General features: G+C 36.1%; 1 pseudogene; it reads left to right on the top strand.

Annotated features, from left to right (window-relative positions):
* Window positions 1-1,688: 1,688 nt before the first annotated feature.
* Window positions 1,689-14,271, top strand: LOC114822289 (isoamylase 1, chloroplastic-like; annotated as a pseudogene).
* Window positions 14,272-17,086: the final 2,815 nt, after the last annotated feature.

Raw genomic sequence — 17,086 nt, forward strand, 5'->3', positions numbered from 1 at the left:
TGGTCTTCTCCCCCTTTGCTTTTGTTCTCTAATCCATATGAAGCCCAAATTGGACTTAATTTGATAAAGCCCAAATTCCAGCACCACTCTCACATAGCATCAGTCCACTTCGTTATTCTTTCGTGCTTTCCTTGTAATTCTTCTAAAAAATCCAGTTTTCTCCGAAAAAATAACTTCTATAAAATTCACACAAAATACATCAAATCCAACTGTTTTATATCAAACCATGACTAAATTAATAGGTAAAAGAGATACAAAATATACCTATTATATCAACCTAACATCTTGGTTATAGGATATATTTCTATGGCTAAAATATGGCTCACACCTGACTCATGAATAGTCTTTATTCTTGGATCAAGGCGTGACACTTTATGCTCCATAGTTTGTACAATTAGTGAATACCGTACTTTGAACTCAAAAAAATAATGTGAGAATTGTGATATTACGAAGGTCGACATGTGACAATCTTGAAGGTATATCCACTAAAATTACCAAAAGAATCCACATTAAAATGTTAAATAATCTCACGAAACCGATGGATAGGATCAGTGTTATTAAAATCGCTCTAGGCGCTAGGCGATGGCTGTCCGAGGCGATTTGGGGCAAATCCATTACAAAATCGGTGAGGAGCAATACGGCCTCCTAGGCGCTCGCTAGGTGCTCTAGGCGATCAAGGTGGCGCTTGGCAACATGTCTAGGTGGACTGAATTTGGTCGATTTCCATCATTGGCTATACAACTCTCACCGTCTTGAACTCCCATCTTCTACTCCGTGCATAATTCTCACTTCATCGTATTCTGCTCTGCTCTAAATTATGACATCTCGTCTACAAATCTCGCGACGCCGAACTCGAAGAACAAGAGAGGTTACAAAGAAAACTGAAAAAGACGATGTGAGAGGTAAATTGAAGAAGACGATGTGAGAGGGAAATGGAAGAGGAAATGGAAAAATAATACAAAATAAGGGCTTTCCGATTTTCAAGACGTCAAAAGGTTTTGCGTGTACCCATCACACTCCTTACAGTCATATCTACCACTAGGCCTTATCATCAAAAGCAAGAATTGATTTCTTTAATATTTTTTACACTATTTGATCTTAGATATTGCAATTGAAACTCTGGGTAATGTGAGAGAGGTAAGTGAATGGGCTCCACCGATGGGATTGGTGTGGGAAAGGTGAGGATCCACCTGAGCAAGTCCATCAAACCGTTGAAATTTTATCCAACGGCTAAAAACAGGGAGCCCACTAAAAGTTATAATAATTGTAACTATTGGATAAAATTTCAACGGCCCGATGACCTTGCTCAAGAGGATCCTCACCCTTAGCTTAAGAGAGGATTCTGATCCCGAAGGGTGGTGTGAAGTTGTAACTATGTAGGTTTTTCTTTCTAAAATGAAAATAAAAACTATATTTTTTTATTCTTTTCTGTCAAACTATCTTAAATTACTATATTTATATATACATTATTCGATGTTATTATATTTTTTGTAGTAAAATTGAATTCATTTATTCAAATTACTTAAATCAGTCTAGACCGCTTAGACTCCGCTTAATTCCTGCCTAAATGCTAGGCGCTAGTATGATGTTCGATTAGTGCCTAGCGTTTTTTAAAATCTTGGATAGAATATGGTGAAAACACATCAAACGTGCCTCCTAAAAATAAAAACAAATTCCAGCCTTTGAGAAATGAAAGTGACACAGATAATATCTCCTCACAAAAATCCATCCCACTCCAAACCAAACAAACAGGAGGCCAAGAATCTCTCTCTCTCACTGATGAACCAATGGCCCAGCAGCAGCAGCTAACCAAGTGCAGCGCCTGGTCCACCGCTCCCAACCTCAATCTTCCCCGCCAGAACACCCAGCGTTTCGCCTTTCCCAATGCCAGGCGCCAAAACCCAAATCAGAAGACCAAGAGTCTGAATTGGTGGATGCGAGGGTTTGGGAATCATGCGAGGGCGTTGGTGGCGAAGGCGAGTAATGGCGGGGCAGGGACCGAGGTGGCGGAGAATACGGTGGTCGACAGGCCGAAACTGCAGCCCTTTCAGGTGTCTCAGGGTCATCCGAGTGCGCTCGGTGCCACGGCGCGTGATGGCGGGGTTAACTTCGCCGTCTATTCCGGCAATGCGGTTTCCGTCACTCTCTGTTTGATCACTCTCTCCGATTTAGAGGGGGTAAGTCATGAATTGAACATTTTGTTGCCAATTTCTCGTGCTGCTGTTAATATATTTTTTTTGTCGGGCCAAAAGCCCGAAAGATTGCTTCTTTTAGTGACAGTGCATTTGTGGTTTGAGTTCTACTTAACTGAACTTAAATTGATACTAGGTTGGTTAAGAGCATTCTCCCTTGCATTCAAGGTCCCAAGTTTGAATCATCCCTCCCCAATATTGATTGTATAAAAAAAATTGAAACTTGTGGAGTTTCTTAACTTGAGTTCTATGTAAATAATTGATTAATTAATCGTTGATATGCATTTGATGTAGGATAAAGTTACTGAGCTGATCCCTCTTGATCCTTTGACCAACAAGACCGGAAATGTGTGGCATGTACTTCTCAAGGGAGATTTCAAAGATATCCTTTACGGATACAAATTTGATGGGAAGTTTTCGCCTGAAGAGGGACACTACTATGACTCTTCTAGAATTGTATTGGATCCTTATGCAAAGGTTATTGACCTCAATGAACGGCAAGGCATCTTTTATCTGTTGTTTCATAGGAGTTGTGCGGTTTCTTCTCCGCATCATAAAATAAGAACGTTGATTGCTTCTATAGATGAGTCGTATAATGCATGCATGGGTTTTAATGACTTGTTTTTTGTTTTAAATTTAATGTGCGGGGACTCATTTTTTATATATTTTTTTTAAAATTTGTCTAGGCAGTTATTCGTAGAGGAGAATTCCGCAAGCTAGGTCCTGATGGTAATTGCTGGCCTCAAATGGCTGGAACGGTACCTTCTTTTGATGATCAGGTACTTTATCCACAAAATCTGTTTTAGTTTTAAATTTGGTAACAACTTATCACACCTGCTTTCGATATTATCTCCTTGCTTCAGATTTTCCACCTTTTGACTAGGAATTGATTTTCCTTTGTTCTTTTTGAAGAACTTAGTAGTTTTGGTTTCATTAGCAAAACAATTTGAACAGGATGAGACAGAGAGAAATAAAGCATCTCTTTTATCTCTGTACTTTAACTTGTTCTCCTATGTTGTTAAGGTTGCATATCCACCTATCATCACTATCAGTCTAGGATTTCAAACTGTGATAGTGTGTTTTGAACACTTTAAAGTCTAAATTCAGTTCATTTGAGTTGGAACAGGGCAGTAACTGTTGAATTCAGTTCATTTCATTTGGAAATCCTCACAAAAAGTTTGTAGTTTAAGTTTTGTGGAATTCATTTGGGTGTCTAATTGGGGGATGGCTAATGGATTGTTTACCAAATAAATTCCATGACTTTAAAACTTTTGTTCTAAAGCAAATTCATTGGAAATCAAGTAAATTAATGAATTCATCTCAATTTAAATAATTTTTGGTCATTTCACAAATATAGGGTAATTTAACTACACGGGGAGCCTTTATACCTGCCTTGTCATAGGTCTTTGATGCCTGGAAATTATGTTCAAGTTGCCATTTCCTGTTTTTGTAGGTTGGGGGTGGGACAAGGAGACTACAGGCTAGATTTCTGTTGAATAAGTTTAAATTGCATAATTGCTTTCTTAGCTTGATACCCTTGTGATGTAACAGAAAAGGGAAAAAGTTATAAGTTTGAAACGTCATCCCATGATTGTTTTTAGCCTGAGAGGAACCTATAACTGGCCTCTGTTTTTGGTTTCTCTAATCTTTTATTTCACAATACTTAAATAACCTATAACTTGTATTTTCACTCCCATGGAAATCTTTTTATGAAAGTCAGTTCAACAGAATTATTTGGACATCACTAAATTTGCGAATAAATCATTATGCATTTGTCTTATATGATCTGGAATATTTTCCAACACTGGCTCTTCCTTTTTATTTCAGTTTGACTGGGAAGGAGATTTACCACTAAAATATCCACAAAAAGATCTTATCATATATGAAATGCATGTGCGAGGGTTCACAAGGCATGAATCGAGCGTGACTGACTTTCCTGGTACATACCTTGGTTTGGTGGAGAAACTTGATCATTTAAAGGTCAGTAGTTCAAAGAAATTCTGGAAAAATTCTGAAAACTGCTTCATAGGGAGGTTTGTTTCACTAGGTAGGGTGGTATATATTTTTATTTCGAATTAATACTGTCAAACAATCTTGGGCTGTGTGAGTGTGCATGGTGCATTGGAAGCCCATTGGACATATGATATGCACAGCCGGAGTTGGGGACTTGGGTCATGTTGAAGCGATTGCCTTTTTGTTGGCACCTATCAACCTAACTTAGATTTGTGTTGAGATTGGGGCAGTGCCAGATGATCAGAACTCTTCTCAGTCCCTTTATGCAAAATATGCCATTGTTAATTACTAATATAAGGTTAAAGGTTGTCTTATTTGGAGCATGTCACTAGTATTCACTTTCCCACGAGCCATCAACCAAACAAAAAGGTTCACTTTTCTGTTATAGTTGAGGAACAAAATATGTTTTTATTTATATACAAGTGTTTACTCGAATGAAGTTACATGATAGTATCTCTTTAACAACTTTGTAGTGTATTCCCAAATAAAGAAGAACCATCATTTCATGTATAGAAGAGGAATAATATTCTTTATTACGTAAAGTGTTTGAAGTGTTTATCTACCACATCAAGTGTTTAGCAGGACAATCACAAATAATATGATCAACAGTTTAGAGTTAGCATGTGGATGTTCTTATTAGGTTTTGTTTGTTTTGTAGGAGCTTGGGATCAATTGTTTAGAGTTAATGCCATGTCATGAGTTCAATGAGTTGGAGTACTTCAGCTACAATTCTGTCTCGGGTGACTACAAGTACAATACTTCTGTCTTCTATGTACATTGTGTCTTGAAATTGTTTAAGAATGGGAACAACAAACAAACTCAAGAAATGCAAGAAAGTACGCCATAATATAAAATGAATATGGTTTGGCTATGTGCTTACATACACGGGCCAGCAACAAAAAATTCCACTATATAAATAATGGGTACAAGCAAACATCTTATCAAGCATCTAGGTTCAAGGCTCGACGAACAAATAAAAAGAACAGGAAAACAAAAGAGCATTCTCATCTCTTTTCTTCTCTCTTTCACACACCTTGCCTTACAACATTCTCTCACTCAAACTCTTTGAATGGTGTGCTGAACATTGTTCTGTTGCTTACTGATACAGGTAAATGAGCGCAGTGACTCTTCTTATATAGCTACAGTAGTGGCTTTACCAATTAAGAAATCTTATCCTAATTAGAATCTCATTACCAAGTATGTCCAACCTTCTTCAATTGGGAAAGCAACACATTTGGGAGCAGGATTCATATCCTCATAGATGATTAGTTCTATTAAGTTTAGGAAACTCATCATGGGCTGGACAACCCAACACATTGTTTTCTTTATGTGTATGCAAGACAACAATCTAAATTGTAACTCGAAACAAATCTTCTAAAATCAAAATCTGTAGATGCTAACTTTCTAGAGTAGGATGGATTCATGGGTGCTTTCTACCATAAGAGAATATGCACCTTGTTGAAAAGAACTTTAAAATTGGACTGAAAATTTCAACTTTTTTCTTTGAAGTCTGAAATTTTTAACCTTTGACTTCCTAGAATCTTGAGGAAAAGATTTTGGTGCCTTCAGCCATATATTTTGTGTAAGTCAATTTTTATTTTTCCCAGGGTAAATTTTTGGGGATACTCAACTATCAATTGCTTTTCACCAATGATAAGATATTCTTCTGCTGGCATACGTAATTGTGGCCGTGATGCAATAAATGAAGTCAAGTTTCTCATTAAAGAAGCACATAAACGTGGAATTGAGGTGACACGTACTAGTAATGCTGTCAGAATGTTTTGATGAGATATTTTGTTTTAAGTTTTCTAATATTGTTCTATTAAAATTAGGTGATCATGGATGTTGTCTTCAATCACACAGCTGAAGGGAATGAAAATGGCCCCATGTTGTCTTTTAGAGGTGCTGATAATAGTGTCTATTACATGCTTGCGCCTAAGGTATAGCTCTGAAATTATGAACTTTTTTGTGTGCAATGACTTCATACTATGTTTTACTCTTTCAAAACGTTATTTTCCTTAGAAAATCATATGCTTCTCAAATTTATTGGTTTTCTCCTTTGTTGATCTTGTTCAATACTTTAAATGTTTACGGTCCTTGAATCTAGTTGAGGACAATTTTAATGCTTTTAACATGGTGGGTTTATTTGCTATTGCTATTTCTGTTGTTCCATGTAATTGGATGTTTGCTTTAATCTCGTAAGCTTCTATTCTGTGCTTTGTTTTGTTGAAGAAGAGCATGCTTTTATATGATGCAATTAGCTGCTTTCTCTCCAAGTGAAGTTTTCTAATTCGAAGTGAATTTGGTAGTAGATTTAAGTCTTGTCCTCTAATGTCTGTCTATCAAGCATCAACCATTTCAGCAAAAAGAAAGTAAGTTTCTGTTCTTTTAAAATCCCTTTTTATAGATTTTCTTTCATATTCAATAAATAAAATTAAGTTTATATTTATTCTATCCAAATAAAAGCAGCACGAACTGAGGGAAAAAAACAGTAAGATATAGTTTTTCCTAAGGGAATGATGTTTACCCTACTGCTTGTGCTAAATTTGTTTAAAACGCAAGTGATTTACCAGTCTCGCGGTCGTGTGGTGGGCCAATTTGGTATCTCTCTGTCAATAGTAGCTCATTCAGTTTTATCAGTATCATACTTGTCCCCTGATTCAGTTTTTTACTACGGAGAGTTCTTTTTTATGAGGAGATTTTTCATGAATTACATAGCTGATAAATGGTCAATCTGAAATGAAGCAGCAGAAAATTATATGCTGTTATATTTTGTTTGTAATCATATTTCAAATATCTACTAAAGCAGGTCGATTGATATTGATCATTGAACATATAACTTATATGCATATTGAATTGGAAGACCGTACCAAGGTCAGGTTTGCTTTGTATGCCCCAGACCTAGAATCCATTTGTGTCGTAAACTGAAAAATATGTGACATTTTTTATTTTTCTGGTGCCATCTTTTTTTATTTGACATCTCTTCATTCCTACATTGTGAACTCAATCTATTGTCCCTTTATTCTTAACAGGGAGAGTTCTATAATTATTCGGGATGCGGTAACACATTCAATTGCAACCATCCTGTTGTGCGCCAGTTTATTGTAGACTGCTTGAGGTAGAATTTCCCAAATGTTCAGTCTTGCTTTTATCCGATAGAATTTCCTATCAATTGAAATTTGCATTGGTGAATTTGATATTTGGAAATTATTTAAAGTTCCCGTAGATAATCTGCATTGTGGAAGCCAAGGCTGTGTCATGCTTCATATATTATTTGGTCATGCAGGCATAGACAACTTTAACTTCTTGCATTGTGACTCTGAGACCTAATGTTGTGCATAGTCATGTAATAGTGCCAATTCATAACCCAATTTTGCTTCTGAATCATGTCATTGTCAGATTGTGTCTACATGACATTCTCCCTCTCTAATTATTATGGCAAGGAACTAGCAAATTAATGTTCTTGTAAGCTGCCACTGCTATAGCTGAATGAATCTCACTCACTTTTTCTTGTTGTCTGCTGTCTATCTTCTCTTCCATCATTTGTCTGAAAAATTGCAACTCTATCCTTTGTCGTGTATCACTTTTTGATAATTTCGATGTTATGTCTATGATTTTGAAGTGTGGTTGTATTTAACTAATGATTTTTTTCCGTAACCATCATCTGCTACTTATTTACTCCAAATGGTAGAAAGGTCATTGTTTTCATTTTCTGCGCAACAGATATTGGGTAACAGAGATGCATGTGGATGGGTTCCGCTTTGATCTTGCTTCTATTATGACCAGGGGTAGCAGGTCTCGGCCAGATGCTCTATTCTGAATCAGTTTATACTGGACACTGGCGTCATTTCAGTCGTTTTATCTTCATTTCTTTGTCCACAGTCTCTGGGATGCAATTAATGTATATGGGAGTGCAATAGAAGGTGACTTTTTGACAACTGGAACCCCTCTTGCTACCCCACCATTGGTTGACATGATAAGTAATGACCCAATACTGCATGGAGCGAAGGTTCTTACTTTAAACCTTTTTTATCAGTATTTCTAAGATTTTGAAGGGTCATTGGTTGACACAATTAAGTTACACATTTTTATCAGTATTTCTAAGATTTTGAAGGGTCATTTGAATTACACATTTTTATCAGCATCCCTATGTCTACATTCTAGAACATAGATTATTGATACAGTTGGGTTTTTAGGGGTGACCAGCTATGAGGACCAACGCCTTAGAAGAAATATGAGACTCAACTCACCTTGGTCAATTTTCAAAGCCCATCTAATTCTTCTGTACTACTTATTACTTAATCAGTTCGGAATGGTTATTTCATCAAGTTCGTATCTCCATTCTATGAATTGAAATTTAACAGTAAATCTAAAGGGGTATACTTAATTTTGTTCTTATTAATCATTAATCTGCCATAAAATAGTTAATAGACATGTAAAAGTCAAGTGAGAGATGCTTATATATTAGAAACACGGACTACCCTAACATCGCCACACCCTAGCAAGGTGATGCTCTTTTAAATCATAAAACATATTTCATGTCATCTTCGTGCTTCCTGGAGTGTCCCATTTCCTTTGTTTTTCAAAGTTGTTTTGAATTTTCCATAATAATTTCCTTGCCTTCTTTTTTGTATTCTTGTTTCTAGAATTTTGTTGAGCCTAATGATCCTGCACAAGAATTTATCTTACTGGTTTCCATGATTTGGTCCTGCATATGAATTTAGCTTTTGTTAATTTCTACAGCTTATTGGAAATTACTATTACTAGTGTGCTAGTATTTAAAGGATAAGTGATTGACCTGTCTATGCTTTTTTTTTTTTTTTTGTTCCCAATCAGCTTATAGCTGAAGCATGGGATGCTGGAGGCCTGTACCAAGTTGGTATGTTTCCTCACTGGGGTAGTTGGTCAGAATGGAATGGGAAGGTATGTTTAGACATTATAGTTTTGTAGTCATTTCAATTAACCCATAGTGACTGAGATAAAGAACATAATAACAGCAGAAAAGACATCCACATGTTCTTCAGGTAAGAAAAGTCCTAATTGACCCAATCTTCTTTTCCACACTATTATAGAACTGGCTGCACAAGGATCTGGGAAGGCTGTGCCATTAAACAATAAACATTCAAACTTAAGTTGTAGCGTACATCCATGAAGAGTATTTTCTGGCCATCCAGTCCAAATGTTTAATCTTTGAGAAAATCTTCTGACAAGTACAAATTGGGCGTGCTAATCAGTTAAATCAGAAATAGGAGATTCTTCCTACACGTGTTTTAGATTTTGGAGAGCTTCATACATCAGATGATCAGAATCGATTAGAGTTCTTTCTCTTGTTGTTGGGTTGGCCTCTTCAGGTATTGTGATTGGGGGCTAACTCTTTCTGTATCCTAAACCTATTAATTCATTGATCTGGAATTAGTTCATGCAAATGACTCTTAAACAATCTACCAATGCATCTTGTTCAACATAACCAAGTCTAATTATTCTATTTTTTGGATCATTGGCATCTCATACTTTCGGCCAGTTGATCTATCTCACTAAAATCTAACCAACCATTAAAGTGCAATAATACGTTTGAGACAGAAACATTTGGCTTTACTTGAAACCTTTTTTGTTGTCTGGTGTTATAACTCATGACCTTATTCCCCAGCATCTTTGAGTCCTGAAACCTGCTAATAGGACTTTGTGGTATACTTTATAGGTTAGTCACAAAGCCAGTTAGGCAATGATTGTGTTTTACCTTGATATTTTAGTTTGATACAGTTTGTAAATTCCTGTAACTTTCAGTATCGTGACACAGTGCGGCAGTTTATCAAAGGTACAGTGGCTTTTCTGGGGCTTTGGCTGAATGCCTTTGTGGGAGCCCTAATTTATATCAGGTAATTCAAGTTTTTCCCGTCTCTTTTGACAATGACTAATATTCTGCACTTTGAGAATCCTCTCCTGGAATGTGGAACATCGTGTATGCGCTTCTTCTGCTTATTCTTCTTCTTCTCTCTCTCTCTGACACATTATTTCTTTGGACCAGGAAGGAGGGAGGCCATGGAATAGTATCAATTTTGTTTGTGCACACGATAGTTTTACTTTAGCTGATTTAGTAATCTATAACACCAAACATAACCTGGCAAATGGAGAAGACAACAATGATGGAGAGAGTCATAATAATAGCTGGAACTGTGGACAGGTGAATATTGATAAATATGTATTCTCTGATGGTTGGATTTAGCCCTTGATGCTGATGGTAGTCTGTGTGATAAGGTTACCACATCTGTAATCCTTATGACCAGGCATGCTAAAGTCTTAAGGTCTAAAATGTCTCATCTGGCTTTATGATGATATATATTCTGCACTTAGGTCTTCTAGTTTCCACTCATATTCGACCTATTTTCACTTTTTGATTTTCTCGTTAATCTGTTAGGCAGGGAATCGATTTTTCTTGCTTTTAGAAGGTTGATTACCCTTGAAGACGGGAAATATGCTTTTTATGTGTTTATGGGACAGAAACTCCGCATCACTTCTGTGGTATTTTTTTCTCTGTTGTATCCCATGGAACGATTAAAAGGGTTATCTTTAAAATTAGACCCTTGGCCAGCCCTACAGGAAATGGACTCCTTTTGTGCATGTATCTTAGATTTGTACTCCGCATCACTAGTTGTCATTCTGTTTTTTAACCCAATCATTTAGGGGCTTTTCACATACAAGCCTCCCATAACATCACAATCTAGAGAAAAACGCTTCAAACCTTATACTTTAGAGAAAAACCCAACTTAGTTTGTAACACCAAAGGAATTTCACAATTAAGAAGCAAGTAGAGCATGACAATTGGATAGATGAGTTTTTTTTTCCATCCAATTGATCTCTTGAAGTGTTTTTGTTATAAATCTTAATGGTGTTAGGGTTTTTTTTTTTTTTTTTTTTCTAATGTACTGTTATTTAGGAGGGAGAGTTAACAAGCATTTCAGTGAAGAAATTGAGGAAACGACAAATGCGGAATTTTTTTGTCTGCCTCATGGTTTCCCAAGTAAGAAGCTGTTCTTATTACTATTTTATCGAATTGAGGTTCAGTTATAGTGCATCTTATAGTATGACTCTTAATTAGGACTACTATGACTCTTCCTTATTAGTCAGCCTTGATTTCTTGTAATGCAAGTCTGAATTTTATTTTTTATTAAAATTTTTAGTTTCTTAAAGACTTCTTTACAAACATTTTCAATTAACTGAGAAGGGGCATGTGCATCTTTGAAGTTCATGGACATCAAAATAGTAGGGCATGAGAATTGGTTGTTGTGAATGGATCCCACATTGATGGGAGGAAGGACTTTGTATGGGCTTATAAGTAAGTTGGGCTACTTCCCATATTGCCAATTGGTTTATGATGGAACCTCAACTTCTTCATGGTATTAGAGGTTGTCTCACGTGTGAAGCCAAATGGCCACACGCGCTCCATGTCACCCCGTTGTGTTGTCCACGTGTTATACTTGAAAATTTGCCACACTTGAGGGGCCTTGTTGAGAATGGATCCCACATTGATGGGAGGAGGGACCTTGCATGGGCTTATAAGTAAGTTGGGCTACTTCCCATATTGCCAATTGGTTTTATGGTGGAACCTCAACTTCTTCATTGGTGTGTTTTCAGTGCAAGGAAATAAAGGAGAAATAGAAAAGTAGTGCTACTACTAAATTGGTTTACTATTGAATGGTGTTGATCTTTATCTTGTTAAATTAAGAAGGGTTTCATGGAGACTTTTATACTACCCTACCAGTTTCGAATGGATCCTGCTGAATTCTCATTCTAAAGATAACAGAAGAGCCTGAATTTGTACATTAATTTGATTTTGCATCTTGTAGTTTTTTGGAGCATAACTCTATGGTGCCTTGCAGATATTGTTTAAATGCAGCACTTTCTAGGTAGATTGACGATGTTGCATACTTTTGTCTGCTTACTGAATACATTATTCCAAAATTTTCTATTTATCAGGGTGTCCCGATGCTGTGTATGGGTGATGAATATGGTCATACAAAAGGGGGAAACAACAACAAATATTGCCATGATAATTATGTTTTTCTCTACACCTTTGTCAATACACTTTCTGTCATACCCTTGTTATTATTTTATTTTATTCATTTTTATGGTTGTTGCTGTGCTGTAGATTAATTACTTTCGATGGGATAAGAAAGAAGAGTCCTCATCGGACTTTTTCAGATTTTGCTACCTCATGACCAAATTCCGCCAGTATGTATCTATATTACTGGTTGGAGGTAATTATACTGTGCTTTCTGGTTGATATTTTGTATTTCCTCACTGCGAATTATGCAGGGAATGCAAGTCACTTGGGTTAAATGACTTCCCAACGGCAGAGAGGCTGCAGTGGCATGGTCATGCTCCTGGGGTGCCAGACTGGTCTGACACAAGCCGCTTTGTTGCCTTTACTCTGGTATTGACCACCCTGACTAATGCAGTTTAAAATCAAGTTTTAATTATCGTACCTTGTTTATTGAAATGGGGATAAGCAGAAGATTACCATGTTCCAACTTCCACAGTGACCTTATGCCCTTGTGTTACATAAAAGTCTTAACTTGCATGGAAGTACCCCATCAGACGTATCATGAAAATGGTATATCCTGGGTTCTTCTGAATGCTCCCATTCTCAAATACGTAACAAATACTCTTCCAACTGGTCTGCCCATTTTCCAACATGTACAAATCAATGCTTGAGCCCTAAAAGGAGCCTTGGCACACCTTTTTGTAGGTCTCTAGATTAAGAAGCCATCAACCTTGATCACGCAGGGTGTTTGAATTTGAACACGAGTTCTTTGCCTTATAATTCGGAGACTGAACTCTATCCATTTTTAGAACAGACTTAAACCTAAAGGTGCACACCCATGTTTATATGACAAATGCACACTAGTGTCCCATGTGATGCTTGTGTAAAAGTATGACAGGTCAAACCAAGGTTACACGAATTACGATGAAAAAGTTTGTATAGAAATATAAAAGTAACAAAAGTACAACGATAAGTAATTTTTTTAATTTCTTTTGTAAATTTTGTAACTCCGCCTATGTAAGTTTATCTTACATGGCCGGTCCCAAGCCCGGGTAAAGGAAGGGGAGGGCGTCAGGTAGTCGACAGCCGGCACTCCACAGTTACGTCGAATCCTTATGATGTAAATTTTGTCATTGTATTCATGTACTTGTGCCAGACTATACCCAATGTGCAGGTTGGATATATAGTGTGGCAATCTAATAAATCAACAATTAGGTCCTCAACTTAAGTCTTCGTTGGTTGGCCATAGATACATAGCTTGGCAGATAAGATGAATTCTTGTTTGAATGTCGGTTGTGGTTCAGTCTAAGAACACTATTACATAGGTTGGATGAAGAAAAGTGTTTGTCCTAGCATGCGCACCTCTTATTGGGTTGTTTTGGTTGTAAACGTCTGCTATTTAACTGGTCTGTGACTCTACATGTTAATCCAGATGGACGCTGTGAAGAGAGAGCTGTATATCGCTTTCAATGCCAGCCACTTAGCTGTGATCATTTCTCTGCCGGAGAGGCCTGGATACAGATGGGAGCCCTTGGTCGACACCAGCAAGCCTGCACCATTTGACTTCCTTACTAGTGACCTTCCAGAAAGAGATACCGCAATTAAACAGTATGCTCACTTTCTCGACGCCAATTTATATCCCATGCTAAGTTATTCTTCAATCATCCTGTTACTTTCTCCCGTCGAAGATCCATAGCATAATGAAAGCACCGGTGCAGAATCCGTATTTACAGATATTACGATGAAAGAAACTAGTGGCTTGTTCAAATCCTTGCATTATCAACTGGGAGTCCGGAACAAATTATAGAAGGGAAGTAAATGGTAAAGTTGCAAGTAGTAGAGATTCTGTGGAAATAGTTTGGAGAGAAATCATGTTCAAGTTTCTAATACCCCACAACAAAATAATAAATAAATAAATAATATAAAGATGAATAAATTCGCTACGTGTATAAATTTTAAGCAAATGTATAATGTTTTGATTGTATGTGCCTTGTGAATAAAGTTATTGGAGAAGTTGGTTAGTAACTATGAGTGTGGTGAACGACTTGCATTAACATTATTAAGAATCTCATATTTAAAAAGGCTCTTAAGTCTTAACGATATGGGAGATCATGGATCTTCGGTCATGTCATGTGTGTTTAACATGCAAATCCAATAGAGATCATGTCCACCTCATTTAATGCAGATGTTAGTATAAGCTTAATTTCCCGCTTGCAAGTGAAGGAGAAAGTCATCCAACTGCATTATTTCAGTTCACTTGTATAATTTTTTTTGGGTGATAGGAGGTGAATTGTCGATTCTCTTTTTACACATGAGTACAAATTAGATCTTTAAATTATATTTTCGGTAAAATAAGTCTATATTCAATTAAAAAAACTGCTAATTTTATCCACATTATTATATTAGAAACTATTATATCCAATTTTTTCTCAATTTAAGTAATGTGGACTTGCATGTGGCACATTTGAAAGGATAATATCGTTATTTTCTCACCTATAAGTCTTCAACGTTGCATGTTTGTTGCAAATCTAATTTTTAATTTACTTTCCAAAGTTAACTCCATACACTTTTTGTTCCTAAAAAATAAAATAAAGAGAGCTACTAAACCCACCTCATAACCCTATTTCCCCGCCATCTTATATTCACCCCTCATAAAACACTCTTTGTCCACCCACCAATATTTTTATCCTTGCATTAATTTAACTATTTTTCAAAAATTTAAAATTAGAACTGAAAATAAGAGCCACCCCACACCACTTAGACACAAATCCAGGAAAAATTATTTGGAGGGTCACATGTAAAAGTTCACAAACACTTGGTTCCTAAGATTTGCATAACCCCTCACCTTAGTCCCGAAGATTTGAAATCAATAAAATTGATTCTTGATTTTGTCCACCATCAATTATTTTGGTCATTTCTTGAAAAATCTTCATTAAATAAGAATAGAATGACCAAAATACCCTTAATTTTTGGCAAATCATTTTGGTCTATTGTTTATTAAATTGAGGTCATATTTGTCATTTTGATCTTTATTTAACATAAGTTTGCACGGAATGACCAAAATGATTGATGGTGGACAATTTCAGGGATCATTTCTATTGATTTCAAATCTCAGGGACCAAAGTGATATGTTATGCAAATCTCAGAGACTATTTTGACTAAAAGCCTAATTTATAAAACAAATAATAATACAAGTTACAACTGTTCACAACGTGTTTTCATATTTTGAAAGCACTGCATTATAGCATCATTATAAATGGAAGAAAAAAAAATGCTCTCTACATAAACTACCGTGACTCAACTATGGATCTCCTATCGGTAACGCAATGGATTTTTCACAATAAATTGGAAAAGGTTCTCTCCACTTAAGCACTAGCAACCGATAGAACCAAAGTCAATATAATTAGCAAATACACATGGTTAAACTCTATTCTTCCTTGTATCCACCATCTTTTTGCAAGACAACCAATTCCTTTCAATTGAGAAAATTAATCTTGAACGTATATCAAGAATATAATGCCCAAGTTGATATTTAAAAAAAAATACTAAGAAGGACAACTACTCTTTAAGGCATTTTATCAAGCAGTTCTAGAGCATGTATGAAGGGTAACACCAACCTTTAAAGGGACAACACTCAAGTCATCCATAGAAATTCATCGAAGTTCGGAGGATCAGCTGACCCCCTTCCCTTTTGATGGGTCTGCCAATGACATCACCCAACACAATTTGATGACAACCCCCTTTCACGGTGTCTAGAACTTGTTCACCTCGCAGGCGTAGAACACTACGAAAAAATAATCCCAATCTTCTTCATCGCAATCACTACTGATATCAACGAAGAATCTGTTGGATCATCGAAACACTTTCCCTGACAAATCTCAACAGCGTTGTTTGGATTCAAAACAGAAGATATTTGAGAATGATATTTTGAAATTTTGGTTGGAAAAGATTTAGAGGAAATAGTGTTTTCTGAGTATAAGGATATATTTGAGAGCTACTAGACCTACCCCACAACCTTGTTTTCCTACCCAATTTTAAATTTAATGACAAAATTAGAATTTTGTTTGTATGTAATTTTTAACAAATGATATTAGGGGATGGTGGGTTTAGCCTCAAAATTGGCTAATAATAATGTGGTTCAAATTCTCCTTTGGCAAGAATCAAACTTAAAACTTTTTACTTATAAGTGAAAAAAAATACTACTAGATCACCGGCTGTTTATTTATTTGTAATTTTTGCTATTGACAAATAATAGATATTTACTTCAAAGCTTAGGCCATCTCCAACCGAAGGGTCCAGAGGGCCAGAGGGCCGAAAATAGCCATAAAACCGTCTCCAACCGAGGGCTAGGTCAGAGGGCTCTGGAATCTGGGAGGGCCCCACGGGATCGGAGAGGGCTGGAGGGCTGGCTATTTTTTTTTTAATGATTTCCTATTGCTGTCGGTTATAGCTGACAGCATTAAAGATATATATTTTTTTTTAATAGTTCTACTATTAGTGTTGGTTATAACCGACACTAATAGTTTGAAATGTTTTTTAATATAACGGCTAGTAGCCGTTGTATTATTAGGCCTCTTTTTTTTTTTTTTTTAATGAATTTAAACTTCTTTTTTTTTTATTTTTTTTAATGAATGTAAACTTCTTTTTTTCCCCCTTTTTTTTCCTTTTCATATGAATCAAATTTTGTTTCATATTTTTTTTCCTATAACTTTTATTTCACAAAATTTGTTTCATATTTTTTTTCAATTCTATTTTTTTCGTATAACTTCCTAGGCCATTTATACAACATTAAATTGTATTTTTTAAATAATAAATTATGTTTGGCCCTATGGCCCTTTGG

This window comes from Malus domestica, chromosome 16, assembly GCF_042453785.1.
Source record: "Malus domestica chromosome 16, GDT2T_hap1".
Classification (NCBI taxonomy): Eukaryota; Viridiplantae; Streptophyta; class Magnoliopsida; order Rosales; family Rosaceae; genus Malus; species Malus domestica.